Below are 6,264 nucleotides of genomic sequence, written 5' to 3'. Positions count from 1 at the left end.
AAACAAGTGAAAGGAAAACTTACCACTTCTGAGTCCTAGTTAACCTCAAGCTACATTCATTATATTTACGTGGAGTATAATGTGGGTCAGCGTGCACACCAACATGTAACGAACTTGTTGTTACCGCCAAATGAATCTGTTGGTGTAAGAAAAGGCCATAATTTACTTGAACAGACCAGGGCTTGTGTTGCTTGTGTGTGTGTGTGTGTGTGTGTGTGTGTGTGAGAGAGAGAGAGAGAGAGAGAGAGAGAGAAACAGCAAGAAAGAGAGGGAGAGGGAGGAAGTATGTGCCCTGTTTCACATGCAGGCACAAACCACAGATTGTACCTGTATCCTTACTTAGCTTCAAGCAGTGAAGATTGTAGAAGGCTCCACGACTCCTGGAGAGCATCTGGAATCATCCCAGGGCTTAAGTTCCCACTTGATTTAATTGTCTTCTACTCTGTTGCCAATTCTTTATGAGCTGGAGTTTAGCAAAGGTACAGAATAAGGATATCCAGACTGGCCCCCATCATAGGGAGCTGTTCTTTTTTTTTTTCTTAATTTTTTTTTTATTATTATACTTTAAGTTCTAGGGTACATGTGCACAACGTGCAGGTTTGTTACATATGTATACATGTGCCATGTTGGTGTGCTGCGCCCATTAACTCGTCATTTACATTAGGTATATCTCCTAATGCTATCCCTCCCCCTGTCCTCTCCCCACAATAGGCCCCGTTGTGTGATGTTCCCCTTCCTGTGTCCAAGTCATCTCATTGTTCAGTTCCCACCAATGAGTGAGAACATGCGGTGTTTGGTTTTCTGTTCTTGTGATAGTTTGCTGAGAATGATGGTTTCCAGCTGCATCCATGTCCCTACAAAGGACACGAACTCATCCTTTCTTATGGCTGCATAGTATTCCATGGTGTATATGTGCCACATTTTCTTAATCCAGTCTGTCACTGATGGACATTTGGATTGATTCCAAGTCTTTGCTATTGTGATTAGTGCTGCAATAAACACACGTGTGCATGTGTCTTTATAGCTGCATGATTTATAATCCTTTGGGTATATACCCAGTAATGGGATGGCTGGGTCAAATGGTATCTCTAGTTCTAGATCCTTGAGGAATCGCCACACCGTTTTCCACAATGGTTGAACTAGTTTACAGTCCCACTAACAGTGTAAAAGTGTTCCTATTTCTCCACATCCTCTCCAGCATCTGTTGTTTCCTGATTTTTTAATGATTCTCATTCTAACTGGTGTGAGATGGTATCTCATTGTGGTTTTGATTTGCATTTCTCTGATGGCCAGTGATGATGAGCATTTTTTCATGTGTCTGTTGGCTGTATGAATGTCTTCTTTTGAGAAGTGTCTGTTCATATCCTTTGCCCACTTTTTGATGGGGTTGTTTGCTTTTTTCTTGTAAATTTGTTTGAGTTCTTTGTAGGTTCTGGATATTAGCCCTTTGTCAGATGAGTAGATTGCAAAAATTTTCTCCCATTCTGTAGGTTGCCTGTTCACTCTGATGGTAGTTTCTATTGCTGTGCAGAAGCTCTTTAGTTTAATTAGATCCCATTTGTCAATTTTGGCTTTTGCTGCCGTTGCTTTTGGTGTTTTACACATGAAGTCCTTGCCCATGCCTATGTCTTGAATGGTATTACCTAGGTTTTCTTCTAGGGTTTTTATGGTTTTAGGGCTAACATTTAAGTCTCTAATCCATCTTGAATTAATTTTCGTATAAGGAGTAAGGAAAGGATCCAGTTTCAACTTTCTACTTATGGCTAGCCAATTTTCCCAGCACCATTTATTAAATAGGGAATCCTTTCCCTATTTCTTGTTTTTGTCAGGTTTGTCAAAGATCAGATGACTGTAGATGTGTGGTATTATTTCTGAGGACTCTGTTCTGTTCCATTGGTCTATATCTCTGTTTTGGTACCAGTACCATGCTGTTTTGGTTACTGTAGCCTTATAATATAGTTTGAAGTCAGGTAGCGTGATGCCTCCAGCTTTGTTCTTTTGGCTTAGGATTGTCTTGGCAATGTGGGGTCTTTTTTGGTTCCATGTGAACTTTAAAGCAGTTTTTTCCAATTCTGTGAAGAAAGTCTTTGGTAGCTTAATGGGGATGGCATTGAATCTATAAATTACCTTGAGCAGTATGGCCATTTTCACAATATTGATTCTTCCTATCCATGAGCATGGTATGTTCTTCCATTTGTTTGTGTCCTCTTTTATTTCACTGAGCAGTGGTTTGTAGTTCTCCTTGAAGAGGTCCTTTATATTCCTTATAAGTTGGATTTCTAGGTATTTTATTTTCTTTGAAGCTATTGTGAATGGGAGTTCATTCATGATTTGGCTCTCTGTTTGTCTGTTACTGGTGTATAAGAATGCTTGTGATTTTTGCACATTAATTTTGTATCCTGAGACTTTGTTGAAGTTGCTTATCAGCTTAAGGAGATTTTGGGCTGAGACAATGGAGTTTTCTAAATATACAATCATGTCATCTGCAAACAGGGACAATTTGACTTCTTCTTTTCCTAACTGAATACCCTTGATTTCTTTCTCTTGCCTGATTGCCCTAGCCAGAACTTCCAACACTATGTTGAATAGGAGTGGTAAGAGAGGGCATCCCTGTCTTGTGCCAGTTTTCAAAGGGAATGCTTCAGTTTTTGCCCATTCAGTATGATATTGGCTGTGGGTTTGTCATAAATAGTTCTTATTATTTTGAGATACGTTCCATCAATACCGAGTTTATTGAGAGTTTTTAGCATGGAGGGCTGTTGAATTTTGTCAAAGGCCTTTTCTGCATCTATTGAGATAATCATGTGGTCTTTGTCTTTGGTTCTGTTTATATGTTGGATTACGTTTATTGATTTGCATATGTTGAACCAGCCTTGCATCCCAGGGACAAAGCCCACTTGATCATGACGGATAAGCTTTTTGATGTGCTGCTGGATTTGGTTTGCCAGTATTTTATTGAGGATTTTTGCATCGATATTCATCAGGGATATTGGTCTAAAATTCTCTTTTTTTGTTGTGTCTCAGCCAGTCTTTAGTATCAGGAGCTCTTAAAGAGATCTTTAAGGAGAGAGAGAGAGACCATAGGTGTGGGAAAGAAGGAGCTATAGGACAGGTAGAAGCTGAAAACTGCTTCCAGTGTAAGAGAGAGCCTCCCCACCCAAGGAGTTCTAGACACTTGGATCTCTATGGCTCCCCCTGGCTCCCTACAGCTCCCTCTTTATCTTGCCAGGTATTTTCTTATCTGTTACCTTAACTGGCCTTTCTAATGTCTTTGAAATAAACACAAGTATTGCAGGTCTGAAGTCCTTTATTTGAAACACTTAGGGCTTGATATTTTTAGATTTCAGAACTTTTTAAAGTTTAGATAGGTGGTATAATGACAGTTATGTATGTAATGAGACACCCACCACAGGGTCTGGAACAATATCTTTTTTTTTTTTTTTTTAGACAGAGTCTCGCGCTGTTGCCCAGGCTGGAGTGCAGTGGCGCGATCTTGGCTCACTGCAACCTCCACCTCCCGGGTTCAAGCAATTCTCTGCCTCAGCTTCCCGAGTAGCTGGGATTACAGGCACTTGCCACCATGCCTGGCTAATTTTTGTATGATTAGTAGAGATGGGGTTTCACCATCTTGGCCAGGCTGGTCTTGAACTCCTGACCTCATGATCCACCCGCCTCGGCCTCCCAAAGTGCTGGGATTGCAGACTTGAGCCACCGCACCCGGCCGACAATATCTTTTTATCAGATAGATATTTCTGCAAGGAGATCTATGAATATTCACAATAATGTGATAAACATTACAAACAGCCTCATGTCAATTTGGTTGGGCTTTTTTTGCAGTCAAATAAGTTACAGAACACTATTAATCTTTCGGGCTCTATGGATTTTACAGTTGAGGAGAAGAGATTGAGGCCTGAATTATTCCCATTTTCAGATGAGAAAACAGAAGTCCAGTGGTGTTAAGTGACATGTCCTGTGTCATGTAGAACCCAAGTCTCCTTTTTTTCTGCCAGTTTTAGATTATTGTAAAATAATTATGAATATTCCAAAATGATTCAATCCAGTTCAAGCAATTATTTTAACATGATTGCATGAAAACACTTTGTTTTTAGAATTTCAATCCCATGGCAAGAAATCTTTTCCTCTGCCTCTGGCTCCTTAAAAGTCTATATCTTTTTCTGTGCTTCTTAAAATGGGATTTTAGATGTCCTCTTTGGTTCATATGGGTTCTTCTCCAAAACTCATCTCAGTCCTAGTCATGGACTTGGCTGAAGGGACCATTTTCCTAAAAGAAGTGTTTCTTGTAATTGACGGCTGTATAAAGAGTGGCTCTCTTTATATCAAATGAGCCAACAGGGATCTGTCTAATGCTTCCCTAGCTCAAGCACTAACAGGAACAGTCTTCTGAAACAAATGAAAAAAAAACCACACCCAGGTGTACCTAGGTGTGACCGATATGGACTCTAACTTTTAAAGAACATTGCCTAAATCAAAACATGTAATGATCTTTAAAAGAAATTTGCTGGCACATCTTGGAGTCCCAATGTACACTATTCAGTACTTGCCATCTGTTACTCAATGGTGGATTACAGCATTTGAGCCTGATGCCTGAGCAAACTATGTGGTGATCAATTACTTTAATCTGATTTGGAAAAAGTCAGCATTGCAAAAGAAACAATGAGATGAATGTTAGCCTGTCTAGGGGTCAGTTCCAGAACACTTCCTATCTGTGTTATTTGATCATGACAGTGCTTCCAGGCTTTATTTTATTTATTTATTTTTATTTTTTGAGACAGAGTCTTACTCTGTCACCCAGGCTGGAGTGCAATGGCATGATCGTGACTCACTGCAATCTCTGCCTCCTGGGTTCAAGCAATTCTCCTGCCTCAGCCTCCCGAGTAGCGAGTAGCTGGTATTACAGGTACCCACCACCACGCCTGGCTAATTTTTTGTATTTTTAGTAGAGACGGGGTTTCACCATGTTGGCTAGGCTGGTCTCGAACTCCTGACCTCAGGTCATCCGCCCTCGGGTCACATAAGCCTACAATCTGGGATTACAGGTGAAAGCCACTGTGCCTGGTGAGACTTTAGTTTTGATAAACGTAGTTTCTTCTGAATACGTACAGGTATAATAGAATTCAGAAACAGACATACACATAGTTCGGTATATATTCATAAAAAAATTGAAGAGAACTAAAAAATTATTAATTTATTAAGGATGCGGTGTGATATGGTTTGGCTGTGTACCCACCCCAATCTCATCTTGATATCTTGTGTTCTCATCTTGAGATCCACATGTCGTGGGAGGGTCCTGGTGGGAGATAATTGAATCAAGGGGGCAAGTCTTTCCCATGCTGTTCTCGTGACAGTGAATAAGTCTCACAAGATGTGATGGTTTTATAAAGCGGTATTCCCCTGCACTAGTTCTCTCTCTTTGCCTGTTGCCATCCATATAAGATGTGACTTGTTCCTCCTTGCCTTCCACCATGATTGTGAAGTCTCCCCAGCCACATGAAACTATAAGTCCATTAAACACTTTTTCTATATAAATGACCCAGTCTCTGATATGTCTTTATCAGCAGTGTGAAAATAAACGAATACACTGTGACATACTCTTTTAAAGCACAGCAACATAGAATTGGTGCATAATCACTTGATATAAAAATCAAGTGAGTGCTAAAGGGAATTATATTTCACAGACTGTAAAATGTTTCTTGATCAATTTTATATATGTCACTTTTTGTGCTAAGTCAGGTTTATTGGGTATTATTTACATAGAGTGATATTCATCATTTTTAGTGTACAGTACTGTAAGTTTTGACAAATGCATCTATAGAGTTGTGTAACTAATATCGTGATGAAGAAATAAAATGGTGGCCAGGCATGGGGGTTCACGCCTGTAATCTCAGCACTTTGGGAGGCTGGGGCAGGCGGATCACTTGAGGTGAGGAGTTCAAGACCAGCCTGGCCAACATGGTGAAACCCCATCTCTACTAAAAATACAAAAATTAGCTAGGTGTGGTGGCACATGCCTGTAATCCCAGCTACTGTGGAGGTTGAGGCAGCAGAATTGCTTGAACCTGGGAGGCGGCGGTTGCAGTGAGTCAAGATCATGCCACTGCACTCCAGCCTGGGTGACAGAGTGAGACTCCGTCTCAAAAAAAAAAAAAAATTCAGGTGATGTTTTATATTGTTGTGATAATACAAAATTTCTATTCTTCTTAAGTGAGAACTTTGTTGATTAGAGAGCATACTGGGAAATGATTA

The sequence above is a fragment of the Trachypithecus francoisi genome, unplaced genomic scaffold (assembly GCF_009764315.1).
Source record: "Trachypithecus francoisi isolate TF-2019V2 unplaced genomic scaffold, Tfra_2.0 Lachesis_group0, whole genome shotgun sequence".
NCBI classification, from domain to species: Eukaryota; Metazoa; Chordata; class Mammalia; order Primates; family Cercopithecidae; genus Trachypithecus; species Trachypithecus francoisi.
Note: the sequence above shows the minus strand (reverse complement) of the source record.